Source organism: Acomys russatus, chromosome X, assembly GCF_903995435.1.
Source record: "Acomys russatus chromosome X, mAcoRus1.1, whole genome shotgun sequence".
NCBI lineage: Eukaryota > Metazoa > Chordata > Mammalia > Rodentia > Muridae > Acomys > Acomys russatus.
The window spans coordinates 104836701-104864683 of NC_067169.1; the positions used below are offsets into that span (position 1 = coordinate 104836701).

The window sequence follows — 27983 nt, forward strand, 5'->3', positions numbered from 1 at the left end:
TTACCACAGGGATGTCTTAAAAGTTGAACTTCAGTTTCAGTAGGTATTTCATATTCATCTGAGCAATGTTGTAGACAATGTACTTGTTATACAGTAGGCAGGAGTCGTTATAACCTGATTGGATTTCTGTCCCCAGTGGAACCTCTACACCCTGCAGGATGATAGTGGCCAAATGATCAGGGGTGGTTTTCCCCAAACCTTTGACACTCTGCTTGCCCTTAGGAAATTTATTGACATGAGAAGCATGTTTGAGTTTATACATGTTTCCAAGGGCAACTTCTCCCAATGGTATTAAGCCAATCAGGTCTCCTTGAGATGTATGGCAGTAGTTCACACTCTTGGATACTATGTTGGCAAAATAGATCCCATTTCAAAACACATACCCTGTCACAGGTGCTTCAGGTGGGGCTATCCACACACCCTGCGACAAGATGCCAGCAAAGTTGGTGGTCCTGGATCCATGCCATAGCATGTAAAGCTTCTTGAAGGGCTGGAGGCTCAGGATGCCTCCTTCATGCTCTATCATAAAGATATCTATCACTTCCAGGTCACAGGCATTGTGTGTGGTGGCATGAGTGTTCTTAACTTTCTTCCTGATGAACGCTGCCTCTTCAGAATCTCTGTCAACCACTTTCATGTCAGTTTTGACCTTCTCATAGTTGACATCAATAGAATTCTTATTGCTGTCATCAGACCTAACCCTGAGAAGACTATACATCACCTCAGTGTCCAGAAGGTTGCCTAGCATCTCTACCTTAGCCTACACACTGTGTGCATTGTTCAGGAGTGGAGAGGAGAGGCTTCCTCATTCCAAAGTGTAGCACATATTTTAGTCTATTTTATTTGGGGTTCTTACCCCTCTACCTCCCTTCCAACTTCCAAAAACTAGGTAGTAGAGAAAAAAGGTAAGAAAGGACAAGGGACGTAGACTTCCTGCTGATTAGGGTCATTGAGTTCTTTGGGGCAATACCAATCTCAGTCTTTATGATATCCAGCAGTTCAGCTAACCAGAAAACCAGCAAAAAATGAACACAGCAGCAGGATGAACCAGCAACAGCCTTCTTCCTCTTCAGAGTGTCTCCCCAAAATGTTTTCTTGAAGTGTTTTCATTGTCTCCAGGCTCTGCTATTTATACTCACTCTCTCAGAGTCTTCAGAGTTCAACTAGCTCAGCTGGCAAAGACTATGCCCCCTCTTCGAGGCAGCACAAGACACTTAGCAGCCGCAGACAAAGTAAAAGCAGCCCCATATCCCCCACTTGGGATTAAAACAAAAACATAACTACGTTTTTTAAGAACCCAAAACTTCCATTACGTGTCCCTTTTTGTCTAAAAAAATGGCTTTTCTCCAACATTAATACACTATATACAATAAGAATAATTATGAAAACTATCCTTTAAGAATTACATTGATGATGTCCAGTCTGTTTGTATGTGGCACCTTTGGAAAAAGTGTTCCATTATCTATGTTATGTGGGTGAGTCTGAAGCTCTGTACTTACATCTCTTTCTTATAACTTACGGTTATAAACTTAAAAACATCTTTTTAGACCTAAAACATTGTCTTAACTCTTAAACAACTAAGTTTAATTGTAGTAAGACAATGACTATGTAGTCTTCAATCCCATCAGAGACTTGAGAAGGAAATAATATTACCAAAGTATGTAAGTAGTGTAGAGAAAGCAGCTTCCATAGCTATAGAAGTAACAGAGACAGCAGACTACCCGGACAGTCAAGAGACGTTTCTCTGTATTATTGGTGCATCTACTATTCAGCCTACCATCCCAGAATATCTAGCATATTGTTATGTCAAGCAGAAATTTAGAAGGACGGGCCTACCTAGTTTCTGCAAAGTTGAACAGTCAATTTTCCAGTGTCCTATTGTCAACAATTTGGACAGCCTGCTATCAGCAGTTGAAGTAAGAACAGTTTTTTGTCCAGTGACTATTTTTCCACATTTATTTCTTCAATGTCCATCATATTCTTTGAAGTAGATTAGGAGTGCTACCAGAAGCAGATGTGTCTCTCTGTCAGAAAAGCTTTATATTATTAAGACATCTTTAAATGCCATATTGTGTAGATCTCTGAAGTGTTTGAAGGCTATATATCAATCTTAGTATATCTAATTAGACAAACATTGCTTGTTTCTAGCTATGTGCTATCTGTTTAACCTTATAAAACATAAACAAGAGACTAAATGAAGCTTATTTCTATAATTAGTTAAACTAGCATCTAAAAAGACTACAAGCAAAATTATCTATAGGTGACCAACTACTAACTTCCATCTCCATCCTGAACATTATGCAATAGTTAGCTTTCATAAAACTAAAACTTTGCATTTTAAAATGAGTTGCATATGTACAATATATTAAGCAAGAGTTGAACAAAAAACTCTTAAATTTATATCAATATACAATAACCCATGCCAATGTAAAATGTTTGAAATGCATAGATTCAATAGTCTACCTTTCATCCTATCACCCTACATCCTCCTCTCCTTTTCCATATCCTCTCCCTTAACACTGGATAGGAAATAAAGATAAGAGAAAAGGAAGGATAGGGGTGGGGGAAGATCCCTGATTCTAACCTTTACTTTGTTTCCTTCTGGACATGACCAATAATAATTTATAACCAACCAACGCCCCTAGATGACGTAACCTAATTCCTAGCTGAAACAGTCTGTCATGTGAGCCATCTGAGCTAGCCTTTTGAGGTTGCCCTGGATGTAAATCCTTGAGGAAACAGCAACTGAGGCAATCTGTAATACTGAGTCACCTGGGTTACTCGCCTTGTCTTCATTGTTATCTGGCCTTTTGTTCTGAAAATACACAAACTTTAAAAGGTAATATTATCTATATATTTTTGCATTGACATATATATGGAATATGCATGGTGCACAAATCAGCTAAAGGTAATTTTCTGCCCTATGCTTGAACAGGTGAAAGGCATCAACTTTATAAGTCTGTTAACATTCAACTTTTGGGGACAGGCTAAGAAGTTTATCTGTGGCCAGATCCAAAGCCTCACTGCCTTCAGTAGTGTGCAGGAGATAAGCAGTATTTAGTCCTGGCTCCCCTGCCATATTGTTACTTCCTGGCTGGCCAAAGGAAAATGGCTTGTTTTTTTTTTCCTGTGGGGCCTAGAGCAGGCATGCCCCTCAGTTCATTTCCCAATGGCAAGAGATTACCTTGTATGTCCCTCCTGGATCTGCACTGTCTAGTCCAATGACCCCCTTTTCCACAGAGCCTACAAATTCCAAGAAACGTCGACATTCCATTGTAGCCTGAAACTGCTTGTTCATATCTACAAGTGAAAGGACTGTATTCCCCAGAGTTAACACATTTGCCATTTAAAAGAAGTTGTAAGGTTAAAAGCCTCAGAGCTCTTTTAAATGGCCAAATTCACCCCATTAAAGCACCAGGTATTTTGATATCTGAGACCTCACCTATAGCTTATCCCATGATATTGACAAGATACTCATGAGAACCAAAGTAAGTTGCGTTTCTTATCCATTTGTCTATTAGTGCTGCTCATGTTTTTAATGGACTAAGTACTCTCTTACATTCAGTACTTGTATTCTCAAATACTAAGGTCTCTATCAACACCTATCTGGAATCAGATTATGATACAGCCTTGTTTACAGCTGAAACTAGTCTCTGTAAGAAGTTCATGAAGACTTCTCCAAAGCCTTGTATTATTCTAGTAAGTAATATGGATGTTTTACTGGGCTCCTCAACCATATCCCAAGCTCTTAACCTTGTCCAATGACATTGTTCTACAATGGATATCATTGAATCAAACTTGTTCTTGTTTGTATTTCAGAATATCACCCTTCACCAAGCAACTGATCTTTATCATTTATGCCCCTGTTGTATTTCAGTGTTCTATTTTTGTGGCTTTCTCTTTCCACCACAATAACCATTGTAACTGCTGACCAGCTTCTACCAGAGCTGACATCAGTCCTTTCCAATCTTAATGAAGAATTCTATCTGGAGTAGCCCACTCACTTAATATTTGTTTAACAAATGGGGAATGTATTCTGTAGGACACAACAGACTCTTTAAACTGCTTTAGTCTAACATTTCTGTTGGATGACTTGTTTTTTCATCATATTCATGACCAACATCATTAGTAAGCATGTGCTGCATAATTACTGAGAAAACTGATAGTCACTTTGTTATCCCAGGCTACTCCTCTGGTGGTACACTCGGCTCAAGATTAATCCTTTTGCCATGCACAGCATCCTGCTGTTCTTAGTCCCTTGCCTCACACAGGGGCTGAGGTGACCTAACAGTGAATGTCCATGAGGCAGGGTGGGGTGGTGATTGTTGAAAATCAATCAAATGCAAAAACTCTCCTCTGGGAGCAAAACTGGAGAGAACCTAGTGGCAGCAGCCACAATGAACCTTTTGCTGACATCCTGAAACAGTATTTTCATTCCTTCATATCTTCTTGTCTCCTCTATGGCATTACAAACCAAGTTTCCAATTATGCCTAGCCACGTCTGGATTCCACTTATAGTGCCCTTTAAAATCCCATTTTGTTTGCATTTCTTATGCCTCTACTTCACTTCCAACCTAGGTAGGAGAGAAAGAATGTTAAAAGGGAGTAGAGGCTGGTTAGGATCATTGGGCTCTTTGGGGGCAATACCAATCTCAGTCACCAAGTAGCATCCGGCAGTCCAGCTAACCAACAAACAGCAAATGCAACAGCAGCAGCCTTCTTCTTGGAGCATCTCCTTAAAGTATTTTCTTGAAGCATTGTCTCTGGGCTCTGATTTTCATACCCTCTCAGAGTCCTCAGAGTTCAACTATCTCAGTTGGCAAAGACCATGCCCCTCTTTGAGCCAGTACAAGACACTTATCAGCTGTGGACAAACTAAAAGCTGTCCCATATTCCACACTTGGTATTAAAACAAAAACATAACACAACTGGGGTTTTTAAGAAATCAAAACTTCCACTACACCAAAGTCATGGAGGATCAGTTGTACAAGCAATTGGAGGGATCGAGGATCTGAGTGTCACTGCTGCCTTGGGACATTGCCTACTGGACCTCGCTGAGGGTAATGTAGATGGCCAGGATCTGCCTTCTGCTCATCTTCTCCATGAGCATCTCATACTCAACGGAGGCTCTCTTCACATGCTCTCCATGTCAAATGAGCTTCTGCACTGCTTTCAGGAGCTTCAACTTAGTGCCAGGCTTTACTGTTAGTTTATTCACTGCCTCTGTTTGTACTGTCCATCTCCACTACTACCACAGTCCACCCCTGTTTCCTTAAAGCACCCTTATCCATGGTCCATTTCTAGATTCATAACCAAAGTGAACAGACAGCTTATTGGAAGACAGAAAATAACTTCCAGTTGTACTTCACATAAGGGGCTAATATCTAGAATATATAAAGAACTGAAAAAAAAATAAACTCAATACTTCCCAGTTAACAAATATGCCAGTTAACATAACAGTACTCAAAAGAAGAAACACAAATTACTAATAAATATTTTTAAGTCTTCAAAATTTTTATTCATTAAAATAATGAATGAATATTAAAACTGCTTTGAGAGGCCATCTCACCCCAGTCAGAATAGCTAAGAGAAACAAATAAAAATCACCACCAACAAAATGCTGGATGTGGGGAAAGTGGAAAACTTATTTACAGTTGGTCAGAAATCACTGTAGAGGTTCCTCAAAAAGGTAGATGTAGATCTATCCCATGATCCAGCTATTCCATTCCTGGGACATTATATTCCATGAAAGAAGTACTAACACAATGCTCGATTCATGATAATAAAGGAATAGAAGCAGCATAGATGTCTAGCAACAATTGAATGGATAATAAAAATGTGGTACATATACAAAATGTGATTTTACTCAGCAAGAAAGAAAAATGAAATTAAGAAATGTTTAGGTAAATAGTTGGAACTGGAAAATATATTAAATATATTAAAAATAAAAATACTGCATGTTCTCTCGCATTTGTGAATGAATTCTAGCTTCTATTATATGTGTATTTATGTGGCTGAAGGGGGGGGTTAGAGTTCCTTCTTTTACTTTTTATCTTGTTTTTATAGGCTTATATTCTAAGGTTCAAGAGTGGGCCTCAAGCTAGGGAGAGCTCTGCAGAAAAGCAAACTGAGATCCTGAGAGTCATAGCCAATCAGGATGCTCTCTCCATGCCCTGGTCTGCTTGCCAAAAATAAAGCTGCCCAACTGGAGAAGAAACTGCAAAGGAAGTGACACTCCTCACACACAACAGACATGGAGGACAAGAAGATGCCACAATGGAGTGCAGGTGTCCAAGGGACCTTCCAACAAACTCCCCTTCCTCACTTTCCAGAAACTGAGGAACAATGAGGCCGAGGAAACCACAAGCTCCCACTCTCTCCAACACACTGAGCCACTAGGAGCCAGAGCCAGAGGGCTTTAAGTATTTCACCTTTCAGTGCAGCTGTTTAAGCAATTCACTGAGTGTGTGTGTGTGTGTGTGTGTGTGTGTGTGTGTGTGTGTGTGTGTCTGTGTGTGTGTGCTGTGTGTGTGTCTGTATGTGCAGTTTTTGAGAATTTAATATATTTAATATATGAGCATTGTAGTTACATTATTCACCCCCTCCTCATTCCAACTCCTGTCATGTCTTCTCCATTCCTTCTCAAACTGATGGCCTCTTATTCTTCAAATGTTATCTCTGTTGCAATTAACTTATCAGTATGGCCTAGGACACCAATAACTGACACAGTGAGGTTATAGTGTATTTTAAAGCTGCAACCACTACACTCGGCAGAATCTAGACTACTCTAATCCTATGGCTTCAAAACCTACCTATATGCCAATAACTTGCCAATCTGATGACTTCTGGGGTGGCTTCTTTCCCAACTGTCAACTGTCCAGCTACAGGCTCTTCCAATCTCCTCTCGGAAGCTCTGCCTTCCACTTCCCGACCTTCTGCCCAACTGATTGGTCAATCAGTGCTCTATTGATAACTGCTAGATCCACTCAAGGCATTCCTCCACAATTCCCATTTTAGATCTAATAAAAAAAAACCCTTTACCTATACATTTATATTATTACACATATATACAATACATATATACAGTAAACTACATACAGCAAGAAGAACCACTAAATAATCAGGAATTTTATATATATATATATATATATATATATATATATATATATATATTTGACTGAATTTATAAGTATAATCTGCTTAGTTTTTCTAGTGTTGTTCATATGAGTATTTGTTTAGAGGTGACCTTTTCGACTAGACCACATGTGAGGAGCGGCTCTCTGGAGCCCTTACTCAACAGTCATTCTTATTTTCTATTATTTAATTTACACTATTGAATATGTATCTCATTAGGATTTTCCTTTTGTTTACACAGTTCTCAGTCAGAATAAGAGCTGTTAGGTTTGTCCAAATATAATTTATAAGAAACTCTTCACACACAACACACACACTCACCTCGCTCCTACATCTTTTTTCTTTCTCTTATTCTTATCCATAATGGTAATTATCAGACAGCTACTGTACCAGTCCAGATACTCTGAGCTCTGGACAGAAGAACAATTTTTTTTAACTGCACAATCAACTCTATTATATTCAAATCATACTTGAACATTCTAAATACCTTAGCTGCCAAAATATTTATATTTTATATATTTAAAAATAAATATACTTATAAAAATAAACCTAAAACTGAAATAACACCAGTTGCATAAATCCCAATGAAGTAAAAAAGAAACAAGAAAGGCCAAGACTAAATAACACCTAAAAAACTTAATAACCCTAAGTAATGTCATCTAATGGTAGTGAGCTAGATCAAATTCCAAACAAAGTAATTTCAAAGATACAAACAGATGAATGAAACAGCGATAGATAACATGAAAGAGGATGTTAGCAACAGGATAGAAATACCAAAGGAAAAATCAATTGAAATAAAGAAGATAATAAGTGAAATAAAATTTTCAATAAAAGACTGTAAAAATAGATTTTTATCCATTCTGATAGGTAAAAGATAGAATCTCAGAGTTGTTTTGATTTGCATTTCCCTGATGACTAACCATGTTAAGCATTTATTTAAGTGTACCTCAGCCATTTGATATTCCTCTGTTGAGAATTCTGTTTAGCTCTGTACTCCATTTAATTGGTTTATTTGGATTGCTGGTGTTTAATTTCTTGAGTTCTTTATATATTTTGGATATTAGGCCTTTGTTGGATGTAGAGTTGGTAAAGATATTTTCCCAGTCTGTAGACTGTCATTTTGTTCTGTTGACGGTGTCATTTGCCTTACAGAAGCTTTCAAGTTTCACGAGGTCCCATTTATTAATTTTTTATCTTAGGGCCTGAGCTGTTGGTGTTCTGCTCAGGAAGTTGTCTCCTGTACTAATGCGTTCAAGGCTCTTCCCCACTTTCTCTTCTAACAGATTTAGTGTTCCTGGTTTTATGTTGAGGTCTTTAATTCACTTTGACTTGAGTTTTGTGCAGGGTGATAAATATGGATCTATTTGTATTTTTCTACATGTAGACATCCAGTTAGGCCAGCACCAGTTGTTGAAGATGATATCTTTTATCCATTGTGTAATTTTAGCTTCTTTGTCAAAAATCAAGTGTCCATAGGTATATGGGTTTATTTCTGGGATCTCCACAAGGAGACTATCAAAGCTGGGAAGATCTGGACCCATGGGGGCCTGCACAAACTGGTGCATCAACCAAAGACACTTTAAGCATAGAACCTAGACCCCCTATTCAGATGTAGCAGATGGACAAGTTGTTCTCCATGTGGGGACTGCCTCTGACATGAACCCTGGTGCCTGCAATTTGATCACTGCCCCTTGACAGAGAAGCCCTGTGGGAACACAGAGGAAGGGGATGCAGGCTATTCAGATGAGACCTGATAGGCTGTGGTCAGATGGTGGGGGAAGAGGACCCCACCTGCCAGTGTTCTAGGAGAGGGGAATAGGGTGGAAGAAGGAGGGTGGGTGGGAACAGGAAGATAAGAGTGAGGAGATTACAATTGGGATATAATGGGAATAAATTCTAATACAATAAATAGAATTTAGCAGAGGGAAAACAGAATATTTGATCTTTGAACAAAAATATAAGAATATACTAGAGGAATTCTAAGATATACATGACACTCTGAAAAGACCAAATCTACACATTACAGAAATAAAAGCAGGAGAATTTCATCCTAAGGGCATAGAAAATGAATAATAACAAAATTTCCCAGCCTTAGGAAGACAGATGCCAATCCAGAAAGAGGTGATGTTTAGGACACCAAACAGACAGTACAAAAAAAAATAATCTCCTTCATCATATTATAATTAAAAGATAAATACACAGAATAAAGGAAGTATTTTGAAATTCGAACAGAGAAAGACAAAACACATATAAAAGTAGGCCCATCAAAATCATGCCAGATTATCCAACTAAAAAATTTTAAAGACAAAAGAATTGAGAATAGAGTTCTGACATACATATAACTTCTGATCTGGACTATTATACCCAGAAAAGATATCTGTCATAATTGAAGGAAAATTTTTCCATGGTAGAAATAGACTAAAGGAATTTATAATAACATGCAAAAATCAGTGCTCTTTTATACACCAATGACAAATATACCAAGAAATAAATGAGGGAAACAATCCCATTCAAATAACCTAAAAAGATTAAGATATCTTGATATAAATCACATCAAGGAGGTTAAAAGCTTGTAAATGGAAAGGTTAAGGCACTGCAGAAAGAAATTGAAGAGGGTAGCAGAAGACAGAAAGACTGCTCACATTGATGGATTAGTAGGAAAAAACGGCCCCCTACCAAAACCAATTTGCTAGTTCAATACTTTCCCCCATCAAAAATCTAATGCAATTCTTCATATAAATGTTTTAAAATCTTCAAATTCTATAGTGAAACATACACACACACACACACACACACACACACACACACACGAGAGAGAGAGAGAGAGAGAGAGAGAGAGAGAGAGAGAGAGAGAGAGAGAGAGAGAGAGAGAGAGAGAGAGAGAGAGAGAGAGAGAGAGAGAGAGAGAGAGAGAGAAACAGCTAGCTAAAAATCCTGAACAGTAAAAAGTGTTTCTGTAGATAGCATCATCCCTGATTGCAAGTTATACTACAGAGCTCTAATTACAAAAACAGCATGGTACTGGCTTAAAACAGACACTTGCCTCACTATAATAGAGAACCCCATTAAATGCTCGTACATCCATAGCCATCTGATTTGTAACAAAGCTGCTAAAAAAAAATGGAAGAAAAAAACAGCATTTTCAACAAATGGTGTTTGGGAAACTAATCTGTATGCAGAAGAATGAACCTAGATTCTCATCTCTCATCCTGAACAAAACTCACCTCAGATGGATGAAGAATCTCAACATAAGGGTGAAACTCTGAAACTTCTGGATAAAAAAAAAAAGTATGAGTGCACTTCAAGATCTAGACATAGGTGAGGGCTTTCTGAATAGAAATCCAATTGATCAAGAAATAAGGCCAATAATTAAGAAACAAAGCATAGTGAAATTAAAATGGCTCCATAAAGCAAAGGAAACTATCATTTAAGTGAATAAGTAGCCTGCAGAATGGAAGAAACTCTTTTCTGCTATATGTCCAACTAAAGATGAGTACCTAAAATATGCAATGAACTTAAACAACTAAACACCACGAAGACAGCCAAATCAGAAAGAGGGTATGCACCTAAACAGCGAATTCTGAAAAGAAGAAATACAAATATGTAAACTCCTCAGCATCAACAGCCATCATGAAAATTCAAATTAAAACTACTTAGAGACTGCACCCTTTCCCAATCAGAACAGCTATTATCAGGAATACAATTGACAGGAAATGCTGGCAAGGATGTCAGAAAAAGAGAATTCGTATCCAGTATGGTTGGACTGTAAACAGATATTCTTAAGCATATATCCAAAAGACTCTATCTTAACTCCAGAGATACTTGCCCATCCACATTCATTGCTTCTTTATTCACAACAGCTAGGAAATAGAAGCACCCCAGATGTCTATCAACTGGTGAATGAATAATGAAAATGCAATACATAGACACAATAACATTTCTTCAGTTGTAAAAAAAAAAAATACAATTTAAAATTTTTCAAAAAAGTGGATGGGACTGGAAAACATTATACTGAGATAACCAGGCCCAGAAAAATAAGCATCATATGCTCTTTTTCGTGTGTTGACACTTCTTGCATCAAATTTTTATATACGAATGTTGAGCTTGGGTGTGTGTAGGAATCAGGAAGCTAGAGTCTATGAGAGGGGGAGGGGAAAGGGCATTATTGGAGGAAGAAACAGTAGGACACATTATATGAAGGAGTGATACTGGGGATTAAAGGTTTAAGTGGGGACTTGGGTAAGGAGATGGCAGAGAGGAAGTTCTGGATTAGTCAAAACTAAGGGTGTATGAAAAACCCCAATGAAAGCCCACTACTTTGTAAACTGATTTACAAAATAGGTAAAAATGGAGTTTCAATAAAAGTGCTCTGTGATCCTAAATGGGTATTGATGCTTCCAAAAGACAAATGCCAGACATGGGATATGTCCCTATTATTGATCAGGGGGCCCCTCAAGGCCTATAAACAATAGAGGTTATTACCATTGGTCTTGATTGTCCACCATAACTAGATGGTAAGACACTACACTTGTTGATTGCAAGCCTCGAAGAAATCAACCTGAAACTGACCAAGGAAGCTCTTCCCTGCTGGCTAGCTTTTACAGTGTTATAAGGTGTTATGTAGGCCACTGGGGGAAAAATACACCACTCCGTCTTATCAAACACTGGGACATATGTGCTGCAACATTGACCTGCCAGTCAACATGTGTCCATTGCTGTAATAAGACCATGACAGTTCTGAGGGTAACCAACTGCTTTCTGGTTGGATTTGAGGGCTGTTCCAAGGAAGAAATATATGCTTGGTACTGCAAAGTTGATCAAGATCCCATGGCTGGAGAGATCATAGGCCCTAGGGGTGAACACACTATTGCTTTGCTAAGTGGTTGTCAAACTGTCTTCTAAATCTTAGCATTCATACCCAGATCTATGCTATTCTCAAGTATAGTCAGAGAGGCGCTCTTCTTCTTCTTCTTCTTCTTCTTCTTCTTCTTCTTCTTCTTCTCCTCCTCCTCCTCCTCCTCCTCCTCCTCCTCCTTCTCCTTCTTCTTAATATGCAACAATTAATAACACGATTCAAAACTTCTTAAAATATTGAGAATAAATTACCTCAAGTGCTCAGCCCTCATTGCTTAAGAAACATCTTAGAAAAGAGTTGGGAAAAAATTTACACCAGAGGATGCAGCGAGCTATTGAGAAATGCTGCCTTCTGGAAATGGCATGCTCATTGTACCCATGAACTCCCAGCAGATGTTGTGGCCTGCATAAGACCTGCACAAGATTAATCCAGTTAAAAAGTCCAGAGTGGGGGTGAGAGGGAGTCCCAAGGCCCTACAATTAGCTGAAGAGCTATTGACAGTTGATGGCTGCCTGAGGAGGAAGAATCTATTTTCTTTATTATTGTAGCCACCTATAGGTTGACCATGCTACAGTAGATGGCCCTACATCCATATGCATATGGGAAGCCCTAACTGGACTCATTGGGGTAATTTTTTAACTGGACATATATATGATAGGGAGCACAATGAGAGAGGATCCTGGAGAAGTTGAAGTAGTGAGGTGATAAAAATTACACTGTAGACATGTAAGAACTTCTCTAACAATAAATAAAAAAATTTTTTAAAAAAAAGATAGGCTTTATGAACAAATTACAATTAGTTCCGCTGAAAATTTACTTTTTTTTTTAGATGAACAGGTTTCTGAGTCTTGCTAATATGTTTTCTTCTTTACCCTTGTTAACAGTTGCAGGTGGAGACATTTAAAAATAAATCTACCAATACAAGGGATGCATCTCAGAGTAGAGTGGACATTAATCACGGAAAGAGCCTATCTTCAGAAGACCCCAGTTCTAGTACTTTCTCTGCTGCAAATGTGTGCCACATGCCTAGACAAATCATTTAACTACCACTACTTCCCCAAATGTCACTAGAGAAAATACTATCTCCAATGTATTTTCAAAGTCAAAATTGTAATGCTTGTACAATACACATTCATTTTGTCCATATCTAAACTACAAACTGCATGTTGAAAATTCAATGGCTGAAATTTCAAAGGTGTGGCAGTTTTTTTTTTAGAGTCACATTGAGAAGACCAGTCGCCAGAGAAAATGCCTGGAAGCAATGTGGAGTGGATGGAGCATTCATAATTAGCAATGGATTCATTGTGTGTTTGCTGTGAACATACTCCTGGCAATATCCTGAGAATCCTCAGCTGTAAACCTCCAGGCAGCAAGTCCTGCCAAACAGGCAGGGTTCTCCTGGGGGAGGGGGTGGGGGAGGGATGATGAAATCCAGGATGTGTCTTTTTGACCTCCCTCATCACCCTCCACCCCCACCAGCTGCTTCCACCCCCAGTGTCCCCTACCAGTAGAAGTAGAAGGTATCTCACTCTCCAGCAATGCTGGGATGTGGAGGAACTGCCAGAGGGCACAAGAGGGCCCCAGAGAAGCAAACACTCCTTCCTGCCAATTTCCCCTCCCTATATATTTTGCCAAAACCCAAGTTGCGTTGTGTCTCCACCTGGTTCTCTCTGCCTGTTAACTTCCTCTCCCCACCCCCCCAAAAGCTTTGTCTTCACAGAAAGAACATTGGATCTGACCAGATTCTGGGGAAGACATTGTTGATGGCATCGTTCAGAGAAATTTGACAGGGTATGGAAGGAATCTCCTCGGAGGGCACTGCCAATCTAACCTGGTGTTTGTCATCTTGGTTCCCAGTTGTGAAGGTCAGAAAGAGAGCTCCAAGTCTAGAAAGTTCTAGTCAGACATTCTTCTCCTAGAATCTTGTGTGACCTGGTTTGGCTGGTGAATGGTTACTGAGGCACTCCTGGCTTCTTCTTCATTTCTGGCCGACAGGAACTTAAGCAGTGAGTGGGTGGGTGCTGAAAGTGTGATGGGAGAGGTGTTGAGAGTGTAGCGAGACATAGTTAATATTCCTTTTGGAGATGAAACACTCTGACACGGACTGTGTGATGGCTGCACTGATCTGTGAAATTAGACAGTTTAAATGGGAAAATTGTATGGTGTGCACCCGATCTCAATCAATGCACGTTAAAAGAGTGACCACTCACCACATGATTAGAGCGCACAGCTGAGTTGTAGTGCCACTAATTGAGGTCATAGAGCATGCACTTGGTGTGATCCTGTCTGAATCAGATGGCCAGGCCGTCAGGTGACCCAGCAGAGGTTTGTTGTGCTTCATTTTTCCATTGGGGAGAATAACTCACTTCTCAGAGGCTTGGGAAGGCTTTGGGTATATAAAGCAAATGAAAGTGTGTACAGAGTTTCTTCATCACTGCTTTCGTTGTGAGCCCAGAGATTGTCTTAGCAAGCAGCAGTTTTCCCTCTGCTGGGGAGGGAGGCAGTGATGTAAGCTATGGAGGGGAGAAGGAGAAACATTAGCTCAGTGGACATTCAGTGAGTGTCCTCTGGGCTGACAACAATCTTTCAATCTCGTCCCAGGTCCATGTTCTCCCTATGAGTAAGGAACAAGTGTCCTGTTCCCTGAGGGACTAGGAGACCCTCACCCCTCATCCCATTGAGCCTGATAGAGAAGCAAACGCTAGCTTTCATTGACATTGTTTGGTATGCCGTTCCCATCAAATGTCATCAAAATCCAGTGTACAAGATCTCTTGCACCAAGTTCTACAGGCACCACCTAGGCCAGGCCTCCAGCATGACTTGCATAATAGTTGCAACATCTGCCTGGCCTGCCTCGCTCCTTTCCTTCCCAAACTTCTCTACGCTGCAGTCACAGCCATCATGGGAAACTGTCAATGTCACCCCAGCTGTCTTGTACAAATGCCTTCCAGCGCTTCCCTAGAGCTGGCCACGTCCATTCTGGGTCTCCCCCCTCCGGTCTTGCCTCTTGCTGCTGCCTGCCTCCTACACACCCTTGGAATATCATCTGTCTCGATTTTAGCTCCATGTGCCCCACCCACTCTGTCATCATTTGCTGCCAGGGTTCCCTGACTTTGGCCAATCCCTCTGTCAATTCACTTTGCATGACGCAGTTCTCAGCACTACAGTCCTCTTGTTCCATATCTGTTTACTTCTTCGGAGGATTTCCAGAGCTCTTCTCTCCCTTCCCTTAGGCACAAAGTGCGTTTTCTCACTTTTCTGACTCCTTCACTGCCTCACACAGAGGTAGCTTCTAGTTTGCAATCTCACCGGGAAGTCAAGCAATGACTGTTTTGCCTCCTTGGGGTTTGTGTGTGTGTGTGTGTGTGTGTGTGTGTGTGTGTGTGTGTGTGTGTGTGTTTTGTTTGTTTGTTTGTTTGTTTGTTTTTAAGCCAAAGATCAAACTTCTTAGCAGGGTCACATGACGTTCCACAATCCTACCGTGCTCACAATCCCCTTGCTGAAAACTTCTAAGCCACTGCACGTTCTGTATTCATTCCTCTATCTTAACTCCGGACTTCCGGGAACCTCCTTCCTTTCTGGAATTTACGACCTCAGGTCTGGCATAGTCACATCCCCACATCCTTCAAGGCCTAGTTTAAGTGGTCCTGCTTTCAACAGTTCGCCCCCAGAACCTGAGAACCAGGGCTTTTTGGCCTTCAGCAAAGCTCATTATATAGATATCGTCCTTGTCTTGCTGTTTTCTTATTTCATTCTCATCCAGGCCAAGATGCGTCTGTCTGCCTCAGCTGTGAGACCCTGAGGCTTAACCACAAATTCCTGACTGAAGTGGGAACCAGAAAGCAGAGAGCCTGGGGAATACAAGAAGGTATTAGCTAGGGAAGAGCGTGGTTCTGAGAGGGGAAAGAGGGCAAGGCTTAGCTAGATCCACTCGCAGGATGACTGAAATAGATTACAATCCACCACACTTCAGTGGTCCTGTGTGTGAATTTAGTTTGGGGGGGAGGAGTTTAGTCCAAAGCATGGACTGAACAATGAGATCAAGTTCCTTGGCAAAGGACTACATCTGATTATGAGCGTGTTAGAAAGATGTTCTGGCCATGGGCTTCCGCGTGGGCATGGGCTTGGTGTGTCTGTAAACATGCACATGCCTGCTTGGCTATATAGCTCTGTGTATGTGCATGTATGTGAATGGGGAAATGGGCGGCTGTAGCTCTGCGTGAACAGATGTGTGTGTGTGTGTGTGTGTGTGTGTGTGTGTGTGTGTGTGTGTGTCGTTCTCTGTAGGAAAGCAAGCAACGTGGCTGCGTGTGCATGTGTAGTTGGGGGAGGGAGGGTCTTTACTCGAGAGGAAATTGGGTCAATGCTCGCATTCACACATGCCCAGACATGGCTGGAAACAGGTTAGGCAGGCTTGGCAGAAGTGTATTTGTCTTGAAGTTTTCAGGAGCTCCTGGGAGATCATTTACCTTGGGGAAGAAAGAGGCAGGGATACACATTTGGCCCAGGAAGAAAGCCTTTGTCAGTACAGGAAGGGAGAGGCCTTGTTGAGCAGAGGCTAGAGGCTGTTCACTTGAATTTCTCACTTGATATAGTCTTATAGGTTCAGTGTCTTGTCCTCATGGGCCCAGAAGACATTGCAGTTAAAGGAAGAGGGTTGGTTTTGATTTTGTTTGTTAGTTTTGCTTAAACATCTTACCATACGCATGCCTGTCTTGAGCCTCCACTATTTCATTCCTAGTTTTCAGTCAACAAATACTCAGCCCCGCAGGTTTGTTGCAGAGTCTATGCTAGGGGCTGAGTCAGACTATAGTGGATTAAGTGTCAGATTGTTTCTGGACATCATACCAAACAGGCAGAGCTCCTGCTCATCTAAACGGTACCTATGACATCTGCTCTAGGTAACCCTAAAGCTTAGTAGGGGGAGTGCCCTTTAAAGTAGGTGAACTTAAAACAAGTAGCCATCACCTCTTCTGAGGCAGATTCAACACTGTCTCTATGCTACACAGCAGGGGAAAACTGGCTATATTTCAGTTTATCTTCTCAGCTAACCATGTCTTGTGCATTGTATAGCCTTCATAACTGTCTGTGCTGACCTTGGCTGCAAGGTTTCACGGTGTATTTTCTCTGAGCACAGGTCAGTTGTGATAACCAATGCTCTTTTGCTGTATCTAGAAAAGGCTATTAGCAGGAACATAGAAGTAGCAACGGTCTCCAGTGTGCATTGCAGAAGCCAGGAGAAGCAGCTGCTACTCAATAGATGGAACACAGTATTTTCCAAATCCAACATTATACAACACAAGTGTCAGCCATACCCAGGAAATATAGCGATGCCTAGATCACACAACAGCCCTCAGAGGGTATAATCTGGACCCAAAGAATAGGAACAAGAGAAACCACAAAAGCAATGTGGAAACAAATTGTCAGTATTTATTCATGAGCACATATGAGATTCCCCCTAAAGCCATCCAGAGAAATGTTTATGGTGGAGTCTCCTTTCAGTAAGCTGAGAGAGCAGGCTAGGGCTGATGAAGCATGGTCCATGCATAAAAACATGAAATGCACAGCAAAGAGTCCTCTTCACATTTCAGAAGAAGAGACAAGTCCAGCATGTGGAGATAGAACTTTCTAGGCTCTTCAAAAGAAATAGTTTTTGTTTGTTTGTTTGTTTGTTTTCCCCCCTTGAGTAGCAGAAACTCCATTGCTTTTGCTAGGCAGAAAGGGCTTTCTGAGACGTTAACTGGGCCATCAAATTTAGGCCCTCAGTATTCACAGTGCTATTGACCTGCAATAGAACCTTTCAATCTGCAGTCTTGGGACTTGTCCTCAATATATGTACTTTCACCATATAATAAGACTTACTGTAGTGTTTTGAGTGAGAAATGCCACCCCCAACCATCATCTCCAGCACTTGACTACTTGGACTCCAGTTTGTAGCATTTTAGGAGGAGGTAATGCAGCTTGCTGGGGGAAGTAAGGGTAGGCTTGGAGGTTAAAAGCCTCATGCCATTTCCAATTTGCTATATCTGCTTCCTTTTTGTATTTGGAGATGTGAGTCCTCAGCTTTCTGTTATTGCTATCATGTCTGCTATATTTTGTTGACATCTTTTGTTCTGGTTAGAAAAGCAATGGATAGGGGGTGGAAAGATGATTTAGAGGTGGTTAAGAGTATGTGACGCTCTTGCAGAGGACCTGAGTTCAGTTCCGAGCACCCATACCGGAAAGCTCACAATCACCTGTAAAACTAGCTCCAGAGGATACAACAAACTCCTCTGGACTCCACAGGTACCTGCACTCATATACACATACATTCAAACACATGAATATACATACTTAAAAATCAATTTTAAATGAGTTTAAAAACTCAATGTGTACTCACTAGCCTGAAGTATCTGTAAAATTCATAAAGAATGAAATAAAAACAGACCACAATCCTACCACCTCTATATATCCATTAATATTCCAAAGTAATTTCATGCACATACATATATAAATAAATGTATTAGAGCTATGCTGCTGTATACAATATTATTGGGTGATTGTTACTAAACATTATATCAAGAACATTTTCCTACAAATCAAAATTATACCAAGACGCCATCTCAGCAGCATCATAATGTTATCATAAAAAAAGCAAACAGAAAAAGCTGTCAAGGATGTGGGAAGACAAGGAAAACATACACTGCTGGTGGGAAAGTACACCAGTATGTCTATCATGGGAATTACTATGGAGTTAGTCAAAGGACTAAAATTTCTCCAACTCTACCACTTCCGAGACTATAACTGAAGGAATGTGATCAGCATACACAAAAATACTTGCACATCCATTTATTCTTGCACTATCCCCAGTAGTCAATATATGGAGCCAGCCTAGGTGCTCATCAATATACGAACTAGTAAAGAAAGTGTGATACATATACACAATGGAGTTCTATTCTTCAAAAGACGTCATTTGTAGGAAAATTCATTTGAAATCATCATATTATGCAAAACAAGTCAGATATAGAACTTTTCTCTTGCATGTGGAACCTGGAGCATATAAATGCATATGTATATGTATGTATAACCCCCCCATACATATATAATTTTAAAAATTGAAGGAATACTGTTTGGAAGCTATGAATTTAAAGCCCCAGGGATCAAATTCAGGTCACCAAACTTAATGGCAAGTGCCTTTATCTAATGAGTCTTCTCACTGGCTTTTTAAAAACTTAACTTTAACATTCATGTTCATTCATTGATTCATTAATATGTCTGTGAGAGTGTATGCGTGTGAGGGTTCTGTGGTGCATGTGTGGAGGTCAGAGGACAGACCCTGGGGGTCAGTTCTCTCCTCCCACCTTGTGAGTTCTGGGTATTGGACTCGGGGAGTTAAGTTCAATATCAAGTACCTTCACCCACTGAACCACCTCACTGGCCCTAAACTTAAAATTTTTAAGATGTATTTTTATTGTTTTAAAATTATGATTAGATGTGTGCATGTCTGCGAGGTGGTCCGTGCACATGAGAACAAGGGTCCTGTGAGTCCAGAAGAGAGGTTCAGATCCTAGACCTGGAGTCGAGGTGATTGCGAGACATCTGCATGGATGCTGGGAACCAAATTTGGCTCCTCTGCAAGAGCAGCAACCATTCCTGACTGCTGAGCCATCTCTACTGGGCCCCTGGAATTAGCTTTAAGTTAGCGTAGAAACTAGTGGTTTTCACTATGACATTTTTACAGATGTTACACTTCGTTCTTATCACCTTCTCCCTCCTCACTGGTTCCCTTCCTACCCTAAGTCGTCCTCTTGTTTCCATGTCACATGCATATCACTCTCAAAGCACGTGACTCCTGTGAGTCTTCCTCTTTGAAAGAAAGAAAGCTGCTTTGGACTGGGGGTCTAGCTATGTGGAAGAGCCCTTCCCTAGTAAAAGGAAGTGGTTCCCTTGGTTCCACTCCCAAAACTGAGAAAAGAAAGCCCTGGAAACAAACATAAAGACCGAAAAGAAAGAGGTGGAGATATATATATGTATATATATATCTGTATATATCCCATTTAGAAGCAATGTGCAACAGAATGAATATACTGTGTGAGACAGTCCAGAATGCATACTGAACATAATTGTACTCTATAAGGCGAATGATCTCTGCTTAGATCCCATTATACCTCTTGCTTTCTTTTATAGTGGCAAATAAAGAAACATACCCAAAATGGATTTGCCAAAGGGAACGAATATGTTTGTTTCTAATGCTCCCAAGAAAACTTTCATAGAAAATGGACGCCTTTAACTGTGCTTCTGTCGGTAAAAGGTAATTCTTCTCTGACCCATACACCTAAAGGAAATGATTCCTTGGCTCTGGAACGGATTAAGGCACATAGAGATTTGCTTGGGTTGGGAGAAAGGTAGGGAGGGCTGAACTTCACCTCCCTCTTTTGTATGGGTTGCAGGGATGAGGAAGCCTATACCAGCTTCACTGGACTTGGGCTACAACTGTACTTAAGGGTGACAGAGGAGATCATGCCTATCTTATCCTAGTCTAGTCCACATCTTCAGATGAGGAGCCAGAAGGAGAGACTAGATATTTAGCGTGGCTGACTTCCTTTCTCTATGGGGTGTGCATTTCCATAGGTGCTATAGTTGTTGGAGAGGGTGTCTGTGCTGTCCTGGGTTTAAGCTTTTTCAGTCTCCGCTACCCAGTTGTCCAGAACTGCTATTGTTGCACGGCCACATGCAGCCACATTGGCACTGATGTGACCTGGGAGGCTAACAGCTATCTTGCCGGACTGAAAATAGTTGCTGGCTCTGCTTTAAGAGTGTCATTCCATGGAGGGATGGATGGAAGACAGCAGCTTGTGCCTGGAGAGGATCATAGGCCTCCACACCTGTCAAGGATTCAACATGCCCCAGGTTAAAATGACAACACACACCCTTGCTCCCACGTAGGTCAGTAGCTTCCTCATTCTGTGCAAAGGTCCTACAAATACTATCATTTGTGTGCTAGTCAGTTTCAGGCCTGTGCTTAGTCCAAGAAGTTGCTACTGCAGGAGACAGAGCCCTACTGTGTACCACAGGCAGGTAGGCAAGCAAATTCTGTGTCTAAGTAAGAGACCAGCATAGAAGGGGAAGGGACTTTTAGGACAGAGAGCAAGCATTCAAGAAGCTACAGGGCCCTTTGCTATTGGAGGGGAGAGAGAGGACATCAAAGGTAGAAGGGTGGAAAACAAGAATCAGCAGGGGACAGATCCTGCCAGGAAGTTTGAACCAAATTTGATACTGATAAGCAAGCAGTCTCCAGGGAGCTTTTGACCTGGGGAAATCAGGCTGGGGTTGTATTTCCACTTGTAAAAGATTAGCCTGGTTGCTTCAGAGAAAGGATTACAATGGAGTGAAAACAGGGGTGCTGGCCCCATAAGGGAGCAGGAGAGGAGGCTTATGGCTTGAATTCCAGCAGTGGTCTAGTTTAGAGAGGAAGATGTGGGGTTTGCAGCCAACCTGGACTCCATGACAAGTCCCTGCAGCAACCTTCTTTCAGTAACAAGCAGAGACCAAGCAGAGGAGCGTACGTAGAAACAAACAAACAAACAACAACAACAACAACAAAATTAGAGCCAATGCCCATGCTAAAAACCACAACTCTCTACTTCTCCCCTGGGATGGCAAATGCTATCAACTTGAGTGGATTTAGGATCACTATGGAAACACACCTGGCAGGGCCTTTCCAAAGAGTTTTGACTGAGCAGGAAGAGCCATCTAAATGCAGGCAGCAATATCCTATGGGCTGGGATTCAGAACTGAGTGAAAGAGAAGTTGACATGAGTCTTTGTAGTGTCCTATGCCTATTTTCTTATTACGGACACAGTGGGACAACCCATCTCCATGCCTGTTGCCATGCCTCCCCATCATGAGCAAACTGTGAGCAAAAATAAGCTCTTCCTCCTTTAAGTTATTTTGTCAGGATATTTGTCACAACAAACAGAGGAAATGACACACCTTTTTTGGCCATCACCAATAATTACCCTAGGTCCTATGAGTTCTACATCTGAAAATCATTTAATCATTTAATTGTTCGGTGCTTAATGGAATCCTTCTGTGCACCCAATGCTGTGCTAGGCTAAAAATAAAATAAAAGGGCCCCTTCCTTGTCTCAGAGAAGTTGATTGCCTTGTGCAGCTGACTGAGGTATAAACAGGTAAGAGTAAGTAGTCACTGGGTACTAGCCAAAGAACCCCCTTTAGACAAGAGGCTGGGGAGAGGATATTGCACGAGATGCGAACAGCTTATGCCGAGAACATGAGAGTAAGTAGCTAAGAAGATGTGTGGGGTCTCTGCCACCCAGCTTTGGTTCTGAGAGAAGTCATGGATGATGAGCTGAGAAGGATGGGCCGAGCTGCAATGTGAAGGCTGGATTTCAGATTTATGTGAGTTACATAAGGGGGGGGGTGATAGGGGCATAGTTTGGACTTGAGTCCATGTCCTAGGCCACTTTAATCTATCAGGACCATCTTCTCTAAGGGTGTCCAGTGAAGGCACTTGCTCTACATCATTTCCAGGACTGTAGCAGGCCCTTTTCCACATTGGACTGTCATAGGCAAGAACCTCACATCCCAGTCTGCTGAGGCTTTGTAGCCTCCTCTTTCATCCTCTGCTCCACTTTCCAGCCAGAGCCCCTTAGCTGTTCTCTGCTCACTGTAGATCCAAGCCTACTGGGGACTCTTAGGGCATCTTTGCTCATATTCTTCTTTCAAAGCTCACTGGACATGTCCAAGGAAATACCCGTTTTTTGTGAATTGGTCTCAACCTTGAAGAAACAACTCACAAGGCATGTTTCTCTGACCTTCCCTTGACCCCTCCCATCCTCCCCAAAATGGAGATCAAGCCCTTTCTCTGGATTCCCTGGCATCTGGTACATATCAGTATCATTAGAGAACATGTCACCTTGCCTCATGGTATTTATTTGGAAGCCTGTCTCCAGGCTAGAATGCAAGCTCTATCAGAACATGAGGCCATATCACATACCATTTTAACTCAGCTTATAGCCCCATGTTTGATGCATCCATACAAGCTCAATGAATGGTAAACAAAAGTCCATTTTTGTCTAAAGTAGTTTGCGTCTACACCAAACAACTCTGTTATAACAAACAAATCACTTTTGTGTTACCTTTACCCAGCTGGAAATGTTAAAAGATCTAGGGCTCAGGAGTTGGCAATGGCTGGGCTACACCAACCGGAGGGACTGAAGCACATATTTAGATTCAGTTGGCCAACAATTATCATATAGAGCCCAGTATATATTTTAAGGACCCTCCCCATCACTTTTGTATGTTTTGAGGCCTGAACAAAGTACTAAAAACATGCCTAGAGTGATTTTTATTTTTATTTTTATTTTTTTTTTGAGACAGGATGTCTCTGTTACACAAAGCCCTATCCTGGACTCTGTAGACCAGGCTCACAGAGATCCACCTGCCTCTGCCTCCCAAGTGCTGGGATTAAAGTGCTTAGAGTGATCTTAGGGAATGCTATTTCTTTTTTTTTTTTAATTAAATAATTTTTTATTACATCTCAATTGTTAGCCTTTCCCCTGTTTCCTCCCATTCTTCCCTCCCTCCCACTTCCCCCTTCTCCCCTCCCCTATGTCTGTGATTGAGGGAGACCTCCTCCTCCTATATATGCTCTTAGAATATCGAGTCTCTTCTTGGTAACTTGCTATCCTTCCTCTGAGTGCCGCCAGGCCGCCCCATCCAGGGGACATGGTCAGAAAAGGGGCACCAGAGTTCGTGTGAGAGTCAGATCTCGTACCATAAAAAACTTTACTTACCAAGAAAGTGGGTTAGAGGAGAGGACATCCTATTGAGACTTTAGGCGAGAGTAGCCTGGAAGAATGGGGAAATAGTAGGACCCACAGGGTCCTGGAAACCTACAAGAAGATCTTTATGACAGGCAGATCTGGGTCCTGGGGTCCTCCTCAAACTAAGGCACCAGCCAAGGAGAATATAGGCAGTAAGCTTCGAACCCCTACCAAGACCTAGGTGACGAACATGATATTCCCCACCATTGAGCGGGAATGCTATTTCTATACTTACAGTTGGGATTGTTTTTAAAAGATAGCCAGCATAGGTAACTCTCCTCTCCTCCCTTTATGGAAGGGGTTTGAACTGTCAGGGGTATTTTTATTTCTCAATGTGTTATTCACATCTCTTCACTTTTTACAAAATCAAGGGCCCAAGTGGTTTTACTCGGCGTCATCATAATCATGAATTCCTTTGGTTGCTAGGTATTCTATTAGTATTTCTCACCATTCCTTCATGCAAGAAGAGCAAGTTTGCAGTTTCAATCTCAAATATATTTTAAATTTATTTTTTGAGGTAATAACATAATTACATCTGTCCTTTTTTTGTTTTGTTTTGTTTGTTTGTTTGTTTTTAAAGACAGGATTTCTCTGTGTAGCCTTGGCTATCCTGGACTTGCTTTGTAGACCAGGCTGGCCTGGAACTCACAGTAATCCACCTACCTCTGCGATTAAAGGTGTGAGCCACCACCACCCGGCCAGACATCTGTCCAATTTTAAGTCCTAAGAAAAGCCTATTGGTTCACCCAGAAGCAAAAAGAGTTAAATGGTATATACTCACTTATATCGAGACACTAGTCCAAGGGACACGTCCCATGAAAAACTTTACTTACCAGGAAAGTGGGTCAGAGGGGAGGACATCCGATTGAGATTTTAGCTGAGAAAAGCCTGGGAGAATGAGGAAATAGAAGGATCCAGAGGGTCCTAGAAACCTACAAGAGGAACTTTATGACAGGCGGATCTGGGTCCTGGGGTCCTCCTCAAACTATGGCACCAGCCAAGGAAAATATAGGCAGTAAACTTCGAACCCCTACCCAGACTAGCCGAGGGACAGGACATTCTCCACCGTTGATTGGAGAAGGAGATCTGACTCTCACACAAACTCTGGTGCCCCATCTCCGACCACGTCCCCTGGATGGGGAGGCCTGGTGGCACTCAGAGGAAGGATAGCAAGTTACCAAGAAGAGACTCGATAGCCTAAGAGCATATATCGGGGGGGGGGGAGGTCCCCCTCAGTCACAGACATAGGGGAGGGGAGTAGGGGGGAAGCGGGAGGGAGGGAGGAATGGGAGGATACAGGGGATGGGCTAACAATTGAGATGTAATATGAATAAATTAATAAAAAAAAGAAAAGCCTATTAGAATGGGCGTCCGTCCTCAAATCCCACCCACCACTCTCAGCTTTTAAACATTAGAGCAGCCTGCAGGAGTTTCAAACTAAACCTAGAGCATCCCATGGGGTTTGCTGCTCGAGTAAGAAGTACCTAGAACCTTACTGTCCAAGTTCCTGTGGCATCTAGGAGACTGCTCATGTGGCAGACTGCACAGACTGCAAATACTGAAACACATACTGACAGTCCCAGGACAGCTTTAAGGCTGCTTGAAGGACATGCAGCACACTGTTTCAAAAAACTACTGTTGGGAAAGGGGTTGAGGATGGAGTGTTCGGGCCTGCAAGCAGGCAAAGGAAGAGCAAATCTTACTTCCAGAACCTTCATTACTTATTAAACTAATTGATACAGAAACGGGTGGAGGGGTGAATATTTCACTTAAATGAGGCACCAGCTTGTTGACAAGTACAGTGAGAAAATCGAGGCAGGGACAAAAGAAAGGTGGGAAATCATTGGATGTTTTAGAGGGAAAGTGGAATTGTTGCCTCATTAAAAGGGAAATACTTGACAGTTTGGGGATCTCAGTGTGAACATTTTTCTCAGACTTGCCTAAGAATTGAGTGCAGTCGGATGCAGAGAAGCATTGTGATTTACTGGAAGGGAACCCAAAGGATGGGGAGCAAATGCTTTCCGGATTATATGCTTTTCAAGATAAACCGGAGAACGTCATACAATGTATTTGGATCATATTGACTCTTTACTCCCCATCCACCCCTCTGACTCCTTCCAGATCTACACCCATCTCCCTGGCACCGAAATTCTTGTCCTTTTTAAAATTTAACCCTTCAACTCCAATTTGCGCTGCCTATATAATCCTGAGTGTAGGGCCAACCGCTGGAGATGGGTTGGCCTACAAAGAGCTATACCCTTAAAGCAAACTGACTCTCCCTCCTCTGGAAGCCATGACTACCCAGACTGAGCTCCTTAGGAGGGGTGGCTTGTTGACCTCCCCGTTCCACTCCATACTAAAATGTCCACCAACTTGAATTTGTTGGGACAGCCACAGCTGCTGTGACTTAATGACAGCTGACTTCTATCACGCACAGACTTTGGCTCTGGTCCTCACCTACCTTTGGCTCTTACCATTTTTCCACCCCCTCTTCTGGGATGGTCCCTGAGCCTTGAGTAAAATAGTGGTATAAATGTCCCATTTGTGGCTGAGCACTCCATTTATGCTTCTTCTCTGTGCTTTGACCGGTTGTTTCTATGTGAACCACTGTCCATGGCACAAAGAAATGTCTCTAATGAGGTCTAATAGCGCACTAGTCCACAGATACAGAGGGACATTTGATACTATGTCCATTTATTTAGCAGAATAACATATTATTCTAATGTATAATGATATAGCAGTAGGGCCCCTATGGGGCCTGTGAGCTCTCCAACTGTGAGTTCATAGCCAAATATACAGGGCCAGACATTCCTTTTATTTTTGAAGCAGGCCTTAAATCCACTGATGATAATTTTGTCCCTTGAGTCATAGACGATTGGATCATGGACTTTATGCTTCTCAATATAGTCACATGGTGCCTGTACTTGTCATCTACCTATGTTATACTTTTACCTTGGAAGTGAGTTTAGAAATCACTATTAGAAACAGAGCCGAAAAGCAAAACAAACAAACAACCCAGCACTACCAAAGACGAAGAAAACCCATTTTCATGATACCCAATTGGTGAAGTATGAAAATCCAGCAAGAAACAAGGGGGCCTGGGGGAGGAGAGTCCTACAGGGCAAACATCTATGTGGATACATATTTTGTGAAACACTTATTGGATATTCCTAGCAAAGTAGGGATAAGCGCCAAGGACAAGCATGTGACTTAATCAAAGTTCTTGGAGCTCACACTCCAAGGCGAAACAGCTCAAATTAAAATAGAAAGGTAGACATCATGGCACTCCTGAGTATATGAAAATCATGGAAGGAGGGCTCCTAACTGAAGGAAGAGGTGCACGTGATTCTCCATGCAAACTAAGTACAAAGCAGGAGGGAGGTACAGCTGAGCTCTACAATGGACTTTGGATTTAGCTGTTAAATCAAACTGCAGTTCTTTTGGCACTAAAGGGGCTGGATTCTGCCTGGCGGTCAAAGGCTGCCAAATCCTTGCTTTAATATATTGCCTTTCCAATGAAAAATAGCTATAATGAAAATAGCGTATGTCTTACATAAACTCTCAGCAGTATCACACACACATTAACTAGGATTCATAGTACTTTATTGCACGTGGTCTGCCACACTGAGTTAAAACTGCCATTTCTTCTTTTAAAAAATCTTGCTTCAAGGTTTCTTTTCCCAGAAAAGGAAAAAGAAAACTTTAATGGGTGTGAATGCTTGACTGAATGTATGTAGACTATGCGTGTGTACCTGGTACCTACAGGCAACAGAAAATGGTATGGGATGGCCCAGGACTGGATTCTTCCCTGGTGTAAGTACCCTTTAATTACCAAGCCATCTCTCTACCCCCAACAAGATTTATAATTTTAATAGATCAAGTTTGATTTAATCATTTGATTTTTCCTTTCTGCATTTAAGTCATGATTTTTCTGTAGCTTAGTTTCATTAACATAAATGAAAAAGTGTCCCTACATCAATCGTGAGTCTTATGGCTTTGGGTCTTGACTTTTAAGTTATCTAAGATTAGATGAATCTTCTTCCTAGAGCAGCATCTCAGGTTCTCATGAAGGAGGTAATGATCTGGGATATAGTCCCTTTCTGATACCTGATGCTACGTTAGGCTCACCTGGCTATTTTTCCTTAGCTCTTTCTTGTACCACACCAT

At 41.5% G+C, this 27983-nt stretch overlaps 1 pseudogene; it reads right to left on the reverse strand.

Moving 5' to 3' along the window:
- Positions 1-27983, reverse strand: LOC127185448 (poly [ADP-ribose] polymerase 1-like; annotated as a pseudogene).